The 13,181-nt window shown below is 43.5% G+C and overlaps 1 protein-coding gene across 3 annotated transcripts in view; it reads right to left on the bottom strand.

Moving 5' to 3' along the window:
• The window catches only part of Sulf1 (sulfatase 1), a 167,981-nt gene that overhangs the window by 116,728 nt on the left and 38,072 nt on the right, over positions 1 to 13,181 (bottom strand). For all 3 annotated transcript variants that reach the window (XM_048420442.3, XM_048420443.3, XM_087897230.1), the window contains exon 2: positions 10,210 to 10,304. The gene's annotated coding sequence lies outside the window, so the exon portion shown is untranslated. The remainder of the gene's footprint in view (positions 1 to 10,209; positions 10,305 to 13,181) is intronic.

Genomic DNA, 13,181 nt, shown 5'->3' with positions numbered 1-13,181 from the left:
GCGTTTTGTGTTTAGACTTGAGCCTCCCTCACCTCTGAGATCTCGTGATGTATGTAACTATTCCAAACTTAGACAAAAAAATCTGAAATCTATATTTGTGGACAAGCATTTTGGATAACTCCTGTATACAAAACCTTCTTTGTTTAAATTTTGTGTTGATTTTTCTTTGTCCTGTGCATATCCCTGGAACACTTCCTCTTCTACCAGCACCAAGATGACTGGAACCTCCAGCATGGCGAATAAAGCAAAGGCAGAAGTTGACAGGAAGCACAATGGAGAAGCAGAGATTCTTTTCTTGCTCACTGCCTCATTCACTAGATTTGTTTTTCTCTTCTACTAAAATTTCATAATTAATTTAATCAGAGGTCCAAGGGCCTCCCATGCTCAGTCTCACTGAATTTCATCCATCAAAGCCCCGTCCGTCTGTCTATCTCCTCAGTCCTTTGTGGTAACTTAGACCTCTTTCTTCTTTCCCTGCCTTCCTTTAACCTTCTGTGTTGGTCACTGTTTTGTCCCCAAGACGAGAAACTTAGAGGAAGAAGATTATTTTCCATTGGACAGGGTGCTAGCACCTTCAGTTAGTTCATGGCCAACTGATTCCAATGCTTTTAGATTATGACAAGGCAAGACCATGGTAGTAGAGGAAAGTCTCTATGCCCAGGGCACCCAAGAAGCAGACCAAAAGTGACAGTGAGAGGCTGAGGGAGAGAGGTTAAGAAAGAGATGAAGGGATGGATCAGGAATGATGTCTACCCTTTATGGGCAAATGCCTAGTGACCTTGCTCCTCCAGCCAAGCTTCCAATTCTATCATCAGATATGGATCCACTAATGGGCTAACCTATTGATGAGGTCAGATGCTTCCTGATCTAATCATTTCCTGAAGTCCTACCTCTGAGCACCACACTGAGGATGTGATTGAGACTTTCAGCAAGGAAGTTTTTGAAAGGCATTCCCATCTGTTGTATGGAGGAGTGGGCTGTGTCCCACCATCCAGCTAGCTTATACCCAAAATAACCACACAGAAATTGTATTTATTAAAACACTGACTGGCCCATTAGCTCTAGTCTCTTACTGGCTAACTATCACATCTTGATTTAACCCATTTCTAATAATCTGTGTAGCACCACGAGGTCATGGATTATCGGGACAGAGTCTAACCTATGTCTGTCTTGGGCCGAAGCTTCACGGCGTCTGCCTATCTCTGCTTTCTTCCTCCCAGAATTCTGTTCTGCCTTCCCCGCCTACCTGAGTTCTGCCCTATCAACTAGGCCAAGGAAGTTTCTTTAATAACCAATGAAAGCAACACAAATACAGAAGGGCCTCTTACACCACCTTCTGACCCATAACAAAGAAACGAAGGCCCAGTTTAAAAAAAACCAGCAATGCGGGGATCCAAATGCAGGCAGCAATCTGCATTCCTAATCTCTGTTCATTTATCTTACAGGTCAGTATAAATTAGGGATATAACAGGAGGATTTGGATTTCAGAAAAGACATCTTTGCAGGTGGTAACTCCTGCAACTCTTCTGAAGTCTCCTTAAAGTAGGAAGGGTTCTTTATATGCCACTTCAGTGGGCACCATCATGTATATTGCCAGATAGCCACCAAAGCCAATATCCTAGTCTAATTATAACCAGGTCAATTGCAAGAGTCTATTGCCTATGAGTTGCTGATTAACAAAAGCCCAATGTTTTAATCGTCAGAATTATTGCCTGTCACTTTGAGGGGCTAACTGTTGCTAGAGCGGATGCTCATACATGTATATGCAAGTCATGCCACAGGATCTCTGCCTTAATACTTTCACACCTGGGGAGAAAATTCATTAAACTGGGTAGACTTCCAAGTGAGAACTATAAACTGCATTCCTCTCTTTTCACCCAGAAGGGACGTTTCAGCACTACTAAGCTGAGATCCTGGATGTGATCAATTTGAAAGGAGTTCTGTTAATCAGTGCTTGAGGGTAGGAAAAGCTAACATGAAAACTGAACATCTCCCTGGGAGAAAAGTCCATGATAGACACTGAGAGCAGGCTGGGGGGATGTCATTTTTTTTTTTTGAGTTGTGTTTGTGTGTTGGAGGGAGTATGGATCTGTCAGAGGATCCTGATAAAGATGGTCTTCCAACCATTTTTAGTGGGTAGCAGGAGCCAATCGACAAGCAGAACCCCTCCCCTGAGAGTTGGTCTTATCATAGTTTTCTTCCTAACGTTCTGTTCGGAGCCGGTCCTTAGCTGGACTTCAACAACTATGACCTCATGTGTGTCCTTACCAATCCTCTTCTCTTCCAATGCTGAAGCTCATAGTCTTCATTCTGTTTGATTGACTTAGAGTTCTCTGGCGCTGAACATGGAGTTGGAATCCTGGGGGTTACACGGCTTCTCTTCTTTGCCAAAGAGTTTTGAATATGAGCCAACCATCAAAAACACACATTGGGATTAGTTTACCGGCAGACAGACATAGAACTAAAAGAATAATGAGGAGCAATAAGGTGCTGGGAACAACACATTCTGATGGGAGCTAATCATCATCACACAGTGCCTTAGTCTTTTACAACAAGAGCGGGAGGTTAGGTTTGAGTGGCTTCCTACGCTGGTTCCCCCTAAAGTGCTTTTGCATTCTTTATTTACAACATCCCAGCTAGGGGAAATGAGAAAAGTACATTCTAATTCCCTAGAAAGTTGGAGGCTGAGTGCCTAACACTAGATCCAGCATACTTCTTGGTTCTCAGTTCCATACTCCTATCTTCAGGAGACAAAGTCCCTGTGATTCGTATAGCATAGTACTGACCACTCAGAATGGCTGCGGGCCATATCTCATGTAGTGCTAAGCACATCACACAGGCTCTTCCGGCTAGACTAGGTACCTATGAATTGTAGGATGAGAATAGATTAATTAAATGCCTGGGTCATTTAAGCTTTCTTCTCTCTCTCTCTCTCTCTCTCTCTCTCTCTCTCTCTCTCTTCCCCCCTTCTCAATATACAAAAATCCATCAAGTCACTAACTCCCTTATTGCTAAAAAATGTAAAAGCTAATAGCTCTTAAAATTAATTTTATTGTGAATCTCATTAAAAAATGCCAGGACTAAATTACTTGGTTTGTAAATAGATTTGCTTAAAGAACTAAGTGCATTTTAGATGCTGGTGTGCGCTGATGCTGAACAAGGAACTTAGATGTCATGCTAGAACAAATAGGAAGGAAACCGGAAGTGGAAATTTGGGAGCTTATGATTGTGCTGGCAGTTTGTTCAGAAATATTATTCACGTTTACATTGAAAATAATTGCCCCGGGGCTGGAGAGATGGTTCAGCCATTAAGAGTATTTACTGCTCATGCAAGGGACCTGGGTTCAGGTTCCAGCAACAGGATCAAAATGCCCACCCCACCCACAACTCTAGCTCCAGGGAACCCAGTTCCCCTTTCTGGCCTCCCTGGGCACCTGAACACACATGTATATATACACACACATACACATTAATAAAAACAAAACTCATCTTTTCAAATTAATCTGCCTTTCATTTCCAAATATGGGTGGTATTGTTTGCTTTAGGATCAGCCCCTCTTTGCACTTCAGTAGCAGTGACCAAGAGGGCTTTCAAACACATTTGCCTCACACAATCACAGTGTCTCCAAACCTTAGATAACAAGGTGAGACTCCTGAGTAACTCAAGAACAAAAGCACCAAGTGAAGATGAATTCCCACGTACGTCATGATCTTTCTCTGACATTTTCACATACGCTACGGCACAGACAAGAATCGGGACGCATCCACGCCCCTGAAGACCTTGGCTTCACTAAGAATGAGCGTTTTCTGCAGGCTTCCAGCTGTAAGGCACCTGCACAAAGTCTTCCCATTTTTACTATAAAACCACATAGAAAAGTCTTGGCCAATGGCTAATTTCTCTGAAGCTGTATCAGAGCAGCGTCAGCAGGTTGACCTGTCTGCCTAATTATTCTGGGCACGGCTGCTCTGAAAGTCTACCCTCCACTAGCAAATATCATATCAAATATCATATCAAATTGTGAAATTTGAGCAGATAAATGAGGTCAAATTGGATATTCCTGAGAGAAGAAATATGAAATCGAGTCTATTTGTCACGGAAACCAGGAACACGGGATGAGCCACACAGACCAAATGGTTCTTTCATAAGCAGAATTGGTAAGCCCTGAAATAACGCTCTAGCCCGTCACAAGGCAGTGCCCCTTTGCAGAAAGTGCCGTCCTGAAACTGTGTACGGAGGAATACATTCCTTCTGGACTAGAGTGTGCCAGTCAGACGTCTCCTACAAGAAGGAACACTGATTAAAAACACTGGGTCTGGTACCAAGCTGTGTGCCTGGATTGTTTTCCTGCAGAAAACATGCTGTAAGAATCAGGTCGCTGTTTTCTATAGTGAGTTGTGACACTGTCAGCTTGAACAAGTGACAGACCCCAGTGTGGGTCATTTCCACATCAGATGGAAAGATTCTGCCTGTCTCGTGTGCCTTCAGGGTTTAGGAGGAGACATGATCACGTGAGTAGTGGTCCTGAGATCCCTTCTGAGAAACACCGCAGCACAGGAATCTGTTCTAACGACTTCTGGCTCCAAGCACAGAACAGGACTATTGTTGTATGACCTGATTTCATTTCAGGGATTGTCCTGGCAAAGAATGACATCATCCCATTCTTTTTCTCCTGATGGTCACTTGTGAATGTCTCGCAGCCCCAACCCTCAACATAATTGGACTGCATTCTCTCAACAGGGAAATAGCGCTCTTCCTGTTAACTTCCTGTCAGAATGTATCATTACGGCAAGGGCAGACAGGCTTTCCTTGGCCCGGCGGAGTCCCTGTAGCTGGCGCTTTCTGTAAAACAAAGCGCTGTTCTATTGGTAGCCAGAGCTGCTGAGCCTTGTTGAATGATGGGACAGGTTTTGATTTAATGAGAATAAAAGTTGTGTCAGCTAGCGATGGCACAACCCAAAGGGACCAGGTTTCTCACCCCATTGGTATCTACTATTTTCTTTGAATGCAAACTCACCAGGCTTCAAGTGGAGTCCAGAGTAAAGAGATCCACCTTCAGAAGATTGCATCCTCAGCATCACAAACAAAACCCAGCAAACCCTGCAAGCTCACTGGATTTGAGGATGTACTGTCTAAAGGGACCTGCTTAATGTCTACACATATGTACACAAATATGTGTGATTTTCCTTTCTTAGATTTTTCTCTTCGAATCTTATTGAAGTCACATGTCAAAGTCTTTTAGCCTCCAAAGGGTTAAAGGACAGTGCAGCATTGGAATACAGTCACATAGACTTCCTATCCACTGTGCTTTGGGAATGTTGTGTCTTCTGGGGGAAAAGCAAAAGCAACAAATGTGTCCTTGCTCATGTAAGAGAGTTATGCCCAAGACAAGTGGAACTGAGAAGGCATTGCACAAACTGTAAGCTGTGTGTTACCAAAAGAAGGACCATCAGAATAAAATTCTCCATCTTCCCTGTGTGCAGTTCTATAGTTCTAGGAGATGCTGAACACTACCGTGTAGAATTGCTGCTTTGGGAGGAAGCTAAAGTGCTCGGGCAGGAATTAATCCCCAGCAGGGTAACATCTAAAGACAAATAGTTAAAACTAAGTAGCCATGCAGCGGCAATTTTCTGTTATTATCCCAAATGTATATTCACACAGAAAAGACTGATGTATTTGAGTTGTGGGTAGTTTTTTGTTTTCTTTTAATGCTTTTGAAAATTTCATGGCAGCTATTATGCTGTCTGACAATTAATGCACACTTTTAAATAATATTGACATTCTGCTGCCTCCTTTAATGAGAAAGAGTCTTCATAAACAAGAGCATGTATATATCGGCATGAATTTGGAGAAACATTAAGTGCTTACTAAATACCAAGAGGAATGATTTTTAACAGGGTTTACAGTCTGCATCAGTTTCAGGCTCTCTGAAAAGATATGGTTTAATAGTATAGTTGATGAGAAATTGTAAAGTCACTTAAATTTAAATTAATATATTATATGTGACTTTAAATATTGTACAGAATAAAGTGTCACAAGCGCAGAGCTGTCTATGTGAGGCATGCTTGTAAGGATGGGGTTGGGGGAGGGATGGAGAAATGGCTCAGTGGTTAAGCAGTTATTGCTCTTCCAGCAGACCTAGGTTTGATTCTCAGCATCCATATGATGGGTCAAAACTGTCTAACTCCAGCTCCAAGGGAATTTATACCCTCTGGCCTTCAGGTACCCACGTGGTACCCATAAACACCCTCTGTCTCTTTCTGTCTCTCTGTCTGTCTCTGTCTCTGTCTGTCTCTGTCTCTGTCTCTGTCTCTGTCTCTCTCTCTCTCTCTCTCTCACACACACACACACACACACACACAAATAAACAATTTGAAAACATGTCCTACCTTGGTGGCAAAGTATTTCATCTGGATTAAGGCACTTGTTGCCAAGACTGACAACCTGAATTTGATGTCCAGGACCCATGTGGTAAAAGGAAATAACTGAGTCCTACACACACACACACACACACGCACACACGCACGCACACACGCGTGTGCACACATACACACACAGAGTAAATATAGAAAAAATATTTTTAATTTCCACTCCAGTTAGGTGTCGTCAAGACTGGAGATGTAGCGTTTATGTGCACAAAGCCCTGGGTTCAATTCTCAGACTTTCTAATTGGGCCGAGGAACCCTCCTAAAATCCCGACACTTCGGAGGTGTATGCGGGAGGATCAGAAACGTAAGGTATCCTTGGCTACACAGTGAGTTTGATGCCAGCCTGCACTATGGGAGACCCCATCTCAAAACAAAAGCAAGCAGCCGTCAGCAGAGCTACACACAGTCTTAATTTTCTTAAAAACAACCAAGCCCTTTTTGTAAGTTAGCACACCTAGGTGCACCAACCCTTGCCCAGCAGGGCCATATCAGAGCCCAGAAGGGACAGAATCAGCCAGTTCTGTTTGGGCAGGCATATTTCTAGCTGGAAACTGTGCTCAGCAGACGTTAATAATCTGTTCCCACATGTTAACACTTTCTGTGTGAATGCTGAGAAGTCCCCAAGTGTCCTGAGACAGTTTTCAGGGTTCTTTCAGTGACTTTCACATTACAACCTATCTGACACACCCACATGGCACCCATAAACACCCTATTATTCTCTTTTTTTCTCTTACACACACACACACACACACACACACACACACACACACACTAGCAATTTGAAAAAAATTTCTAATTTTTCCAAGATGGCTCAGCACTTAAGAGGATGTGCCGCTCTTGCAGAGGACCTGAATTTGATTCTCAGATCACACATGGTGGCTCAAAATTGTCTGCAACTCCACTTTCAGGGAACACAATCCCTCTCCTGGTTTCTGTGGGCACCAGGCATGCAGGCAAAATATTCATATACATAAAATAAAAATAGACGAATTTTTTTTTTTTTTTAAAAAAAAGTCCATCTTCTGGCCATCCAACTGTAATGCTTTAAATGTGAAATGACCTTCACAGGCCCAGTGTTTAAACACTCGGTCCTCAGCTTTTGACACTGTCTGCAAGACGGTCTAGCAGTTGACACATGCCTTAAAGGTGAGTGACATCTAACTCGGTTTCCACACAAACTCTCTTCCTGAACTGCCAAGATGTGACCAAGTTATTCTGTGAGATCTCGCCCTACAGAGGACAAAGCTGTTGCAGCCACCGTGCCCGACCAGGCTAACTCTGAAACTGTGAGTCAAGACAACCTGCCTTCCCTTAGGTTGTTCCTGTCAAGAGCGCTGCTACCTGACAAGCCGGGCAACTAACACCCCAGGTCCGCAGGGGCTGGACGCTTGCTGACTGTGTCCCCTGGTTCAGTATTTTGGAGAAAATGCTAACTTGTAGAACTAGAGAAGCAGATATGTTTAGTTAGTGATGCTGGAGTATGAACCGGGACCTCTCTCATGCTCGGATTGTGGTCTAGCACTGAGCTACATCCCTAGTCCAAGAGGGTCGTGTGCGTGTGTGTGTGCGCGTGCGTGTGTGTATGTGTGTGTGTGTGTGTGTGTACATTTATTTAACCTTAATAGCTATTAGGGCATGAACATACTTGGTGTGAACAACTTTGCGGAGTGCCCTCTTTCTTTTCACATTTACATGGTTTTGGGGATCATACTCAGGTATTAGGTCTCAAAAGCAACCACTTTTATAGGCTGAGATACCTCTCTATTCTCAACAGGTAGCTCTTGACGCTGAGGAATATTAAGTTCATTACCTACCAACAGCATGAAGAGAGAAGCAAAGGAAATGCCACAGGCGACCCTTCTGAGGTCTCAGTAGTCAGGAAAATGGTGCCAACTGTCCAGACCCATTCTAAAAGGAACCGTTTCTTTCTACTAAACTCGCTGAACGAGAGGCTCAATGGGACATGAATGCAGATGTGGTTGGGAGGGACAGCCATTCAGGCCGGAAATTTGAATTTTCCTGTCCAAATATGGAAAAAGGAGATTGATTGAAAGCAACTCTCCAGGGAGCCCGCAGGTTGTTAAGAAATGCGCATCCCGCATGTTAAAGCTGAGCAGAAGATGGTGGTTCAGTAAAACAGAAGGCAGGCTACTTCCTCACAAAAAGAGTATGCTGAAAACTGAAAAGGGCGGAACGTCTAAAGGGGAAAATTTCTCATGAAAAAGAGGCAAGTGTGACAGGAAAAGTGACTGGTCAGGTGAAAAAAGAACCGAATTCCAGAACAGAGGCCATTTCCTAGCATAGACCCCCCCGAAGATACTGTGAGGTAGCTGGGAAGCAGCGGGCAATGCTGACGTTTCCAACATTAGTTTCTGTAATTCTGAACATTATCTTCTGTTGTTAATTTTCGGGGACATCATACTCAAGGCCAACCTTGGTCCCTAAGAACCTGACACACAGGCCTTGAGGTTCACAAAGAGATGCTTGGCAAACTGATTGGAGAAGTAGAGAACTCTAGAGAGGCTGCAGTTTCATTTCCAGAACTTTCTCCTACGTGTATACCTTGTTTTCCTGCTTGGGAATGTTTTCCTCCCATTTGCAGGAGGATTTGTTTTGCTAGAGGCCGGGTGTTGCTGGGTAGCCCAGGCTGACTTTCCACTCTCGGTCCTCCTTCCTCATCTTCCAAATCACGGGATTGCAGGCATGTGCCGCCTCGCCCAGCTGCTGCCAGCTTTGACATAAGGAAGGCTCCTTTCCAACATCTCCCCTTTCTATGGATTCCACGTGCAGATGACTAGCGAAGGGACCTGTCATAGCGATATCCCGCCCTCTCAGCTCCCAGACCGAGAAGACCTGCTGGAAAGTGTCTAGGATGGAATACTGAGACAGGGCAGTCACCCTGGGTGCCCAGACTCTCTGACCATGCCTCTCTTCACTTGTCATGCACAGAGAGACTGAATAAAACACCCTCCGAAGACAGACATGAAATCCAGACAGAGCAGAAGAGAAGATTTCGCTTTGTTTTATTTCCCCGTGTGAGATTCATGAGCTTTCTGGTGGCTAAGGGACTGTTTCCAGGACAACCTGAGCCAATGCGAGTCTTTGAGGGAAAACCAAGCAAGAGCTGATGGATGCTGAAGAGGAAAAAAAAAATCAGAGACCAAAAGAACTCAACATTTTCTACTGTGGGAACTCAGCAGTTTCTACTGCATACACTTGAACTGGGGTTGAATTGGACACTTGAGGGATAACGCCTTGGAGTGAATTCAACTCCTGAATGTGTTTTGGGGACCGGTGTCTAGTCGCTGTGGCAGGTCTCCACAGTTCTTCCCGTTCCCATGACATTCTAGGTGCTAACACTTATCTTCTTAGGCAAGAGAGTGTGAAGACAAGCTGTGAACAAGACGGATGACGTCTCTCCACTTCTGACATTTGCAGTACACTGGGGTGACTGAGGAGGCTGGCCCGCCATGCATTTCTTGACCCTTGTGAGACAGAACTCACTTTTGAACAAACAGATCATGTTAAGTCATGTGACTCTTTAGAGTCCTATTTATTATGTGCCGTTTGTGACATTCCTTAGTACTGATGTTATGACCTGACTGCCAAATTCAAGGCCTCTTTTGGCTTTCTCCGCCAAGATGAACAAAGGCATGGGAAGGGGTCGGACCACGGACTCAGGTTCCTGTTAGCTCTCAAACTTTCCCATCTACTAGCCAAAGAGGCACACACCGCTCAGGTGATCCCGCTTCAATTAGTTAAGAGAGAAAACTTAGATGAGTACCTTTGAAGCTTCCCTGCAGTGAGTCTGCCTTGAGGAACCGTCATGTCATTTGCCAGATTCACCTTCTCCAGCTGATGGCGGCTGGCCCTCAGCACCTGGGATGGGGAACAAAGGTGTTAGCCACGGCGTTTCTGTCAGCAATGTCTGTCATCTCTCAGATGTCATGCTCCCACAGCCTCAAAGGGAGAATACCACGAGGAATAATCTTCTGACAAACACACATTAATTCTTTGAAGCACACCGGGTAATCCAGCCCTTTTCGAGACGCTTCCATTTTGCCTTTCCTTTAAGGGAATGGCTTCCCATTAATACCATTTCATATTATTCTTTGCTTGAATTTCATAGCTCCAGTAAAGGAGAATTCCTTTCTATAAAGATTTCCAGTGTGTCTCACATTTAAAAGTTGAGGGACGTCTAATTTCAGGTCGTGGGATCGACTCTTAAGGGAAACGCGCAAAATCATAGGATCTTTCCAAAACTGTTATTTGATGAGTAGCAAAGGAAGCCTTCACAAGAGGTTCAGTTTGTTTCCGTTCTGCATTTACAACAGGTGAAAACATGTCCCAAGTAAATGCAGACACGTAGCATAAGAAGCAGCACTTGTTTCAATGCATTATTTCATGAAGCTTAGCATATCACATTTTAACAAGTACACGGGGGGGGGGGGGCTGGGTAAATGTGTGTGCAGTGTATAAGTTAGACGAGGAAATTGCAGGATAGAATAGGAAAATCGCACACCATTTAACAATTCACTATTTCCTTTCCCTTTAAGTTCTTTCTCATGGAAACAACAGTGTTTAAGAGGGATCTTATGTAAAACTTCAAGCTTTCTTACTTCTCCTCGGGTGAGTGCAACTGTGGACCCCCAGAGGCCGTGGCTGCAGCTGGTTTGCCTTCACAGACCTGTAATCTCTTGTTCTGGACTGGCTTTTGAGATTTGTTAAATGTGGGCAGTTCTAGGAGCCACCCTCAGGGCCCTAAGCATCTCATCTATGCTGAGGTTTCTGCGGTAGGGCCTCTGGTACCGGCAGGTTTCTGTGCCACCTTCTTCTTGCTACTCCACCCTCACCATCTCTCCTCACCTTCAGAGAGTGGCTAAATTCCTGATGCTACTCTCTGACCTGGTACGCCCATGCATTAGGCCTTAGAGGACCTCTTCTGCTTCTCATCCGGGAACTTGGTAAGTTCTAGAACTTTCACATAGATGATTATATATACATGTATACATATCTACTCCTTGAGAGTTTCTGAAGGAGAAACGTACAGACGAGGGGCTGGGTGCAACATGGCGCAGTGGAAGAGAGTGTGTGCGCAGTATGAGTCAGGCCCTAGGCTCAATCTCCAGCTTACCTGTGGTCAGATTGGCATAGCCTAGCATCAAGGTAACACTACATGTTTCTGGACACTGCTCTGGACATGCTACTGGAGGCAGATGGTGTAGTTTCGGGTGACACCATTTGCTGGCTACGTGACCTTGAGTGCGTTACTTAGTCTCTACCTCGGTATACTCTTTTGAAAAACAGGGCTTCAAAGTATGGGCACTTTCTGGATCTAATAAAAGGGTTATATTCTCTTGAAAAACGATGAGGAGTTTCTCCCACAAGATATTATTTCTTGGGCTAGTTTGAACGATTAATTCTAGGCTGCCAAGAGATTTGACTTTTCCACACTTGTTTCCACATACACCTTTGTCCACGGTTGAGCGAAAACATATGCAAAGGTTTTCCTAAGTCATATCAGCACAGACTTTGATGACGTATGCCGAAAATTACAACTTAGCAATTTGTTACAGGCAGTTGCAAAGAGAATGCAATAGTCTGAATCCATGCCTTCCACACGCACATCCAGTGTCAAACCCGCGCCCCTACACTGTAGGAAGACTGGCACAGTTCTCAGTGACATCATCTACACTAGGAAATGTATTTCACAGATATTTTTCCAGGTATGTCGGATTCATAACTGTTACTGTAACTAGGCACAGCGCTAAATACATAACAGAAATTCATTAAGCTGTTTCTTGGTTCTGGAGAGATGGCTTAAAGGTTAAGAAAACTGTCTGTCCTGTCAGGGAAGCGCTCAGTTTCAGGCAGTCACATAGTAGCTCATAACCCTCTGTAACTCCGATTCCAGGGGTTCTGATTCCCTCTTCTGACTTTTGTGGCCTCCAGCATGCATACAGTATAGATATATAGATGCAGGCAAGACACCCATATACATAAAGTAAAATAAATATTAAAATTAATGTTGAAACCTTCTAATTAATTCCTGATAAAAATAAATTTGTTTCATAGAGTCATTAAATCAGCACCATCTGGCAAGTAGAATTAATATTATTTGCTGTTGTTCATTTATGGTTGTTAACCTTTAATTATAGTTACTTTAAATTTCAATGATATATATGCAGTGATTTGGTTCACCATGCCTGTAGATTCTGTACCCTCAGATTGAACCAACTAAGGATCAAAAATGTTTCAAAAATAAATTTCCTGTGTACATAATATACACGGACTATATTCATGGTCATTTATTCCCTAGGTATTAGGTATTATTAGACAGATTATATTAGATAGATATAACAGCTATCTGCATAGTGTCTGCATTGTGTTACAATCAGCCTAGTAATTTAAGATGTACAGAGATATATGTATACATTACATATGAACACTATACACACTCTTTTATATAAGGCACTTGCGCATTCAGGCTTATATTCATAGTGTGCGTATGTGTTCCAGAACCAAACACCAGGGATAGACACCCAAGGAATAACTGTGGTGCTCCACAAGTAGAAACAGCCACCTAGTCTTGCTAGTATATATGCCGGTAGCATTTTCTTATTGTTTTGTTGTTTCTGAGTTTTGTATATCTTTCCATTCTCATTCATTCTTCGTTTTCTGTTTGTTTGTTTTAAAGATAGAGTCACACTGTGCAGTCCTGCTTGTCCTGGAACTATACTACTGTCGTACAGACTT

This window comes from Myodes glareolus, chromosome 16, assembly GCF_982192425.1.
Source record: "Myodes glareolus chromosome 16, mMyoGla1.1, whole genome shotgun sequence".
Taxonomy (NCBI): Eukaryota; Metazoa; Chordata; class Mammalia; order Rodentia; family Cricetidae; genus Myodes; species Myodes glareolus.
Note: the sequence above shows the minus strand (reverse complement) of the source record. Positions and strands in the feature narration are given on the sequence as shown.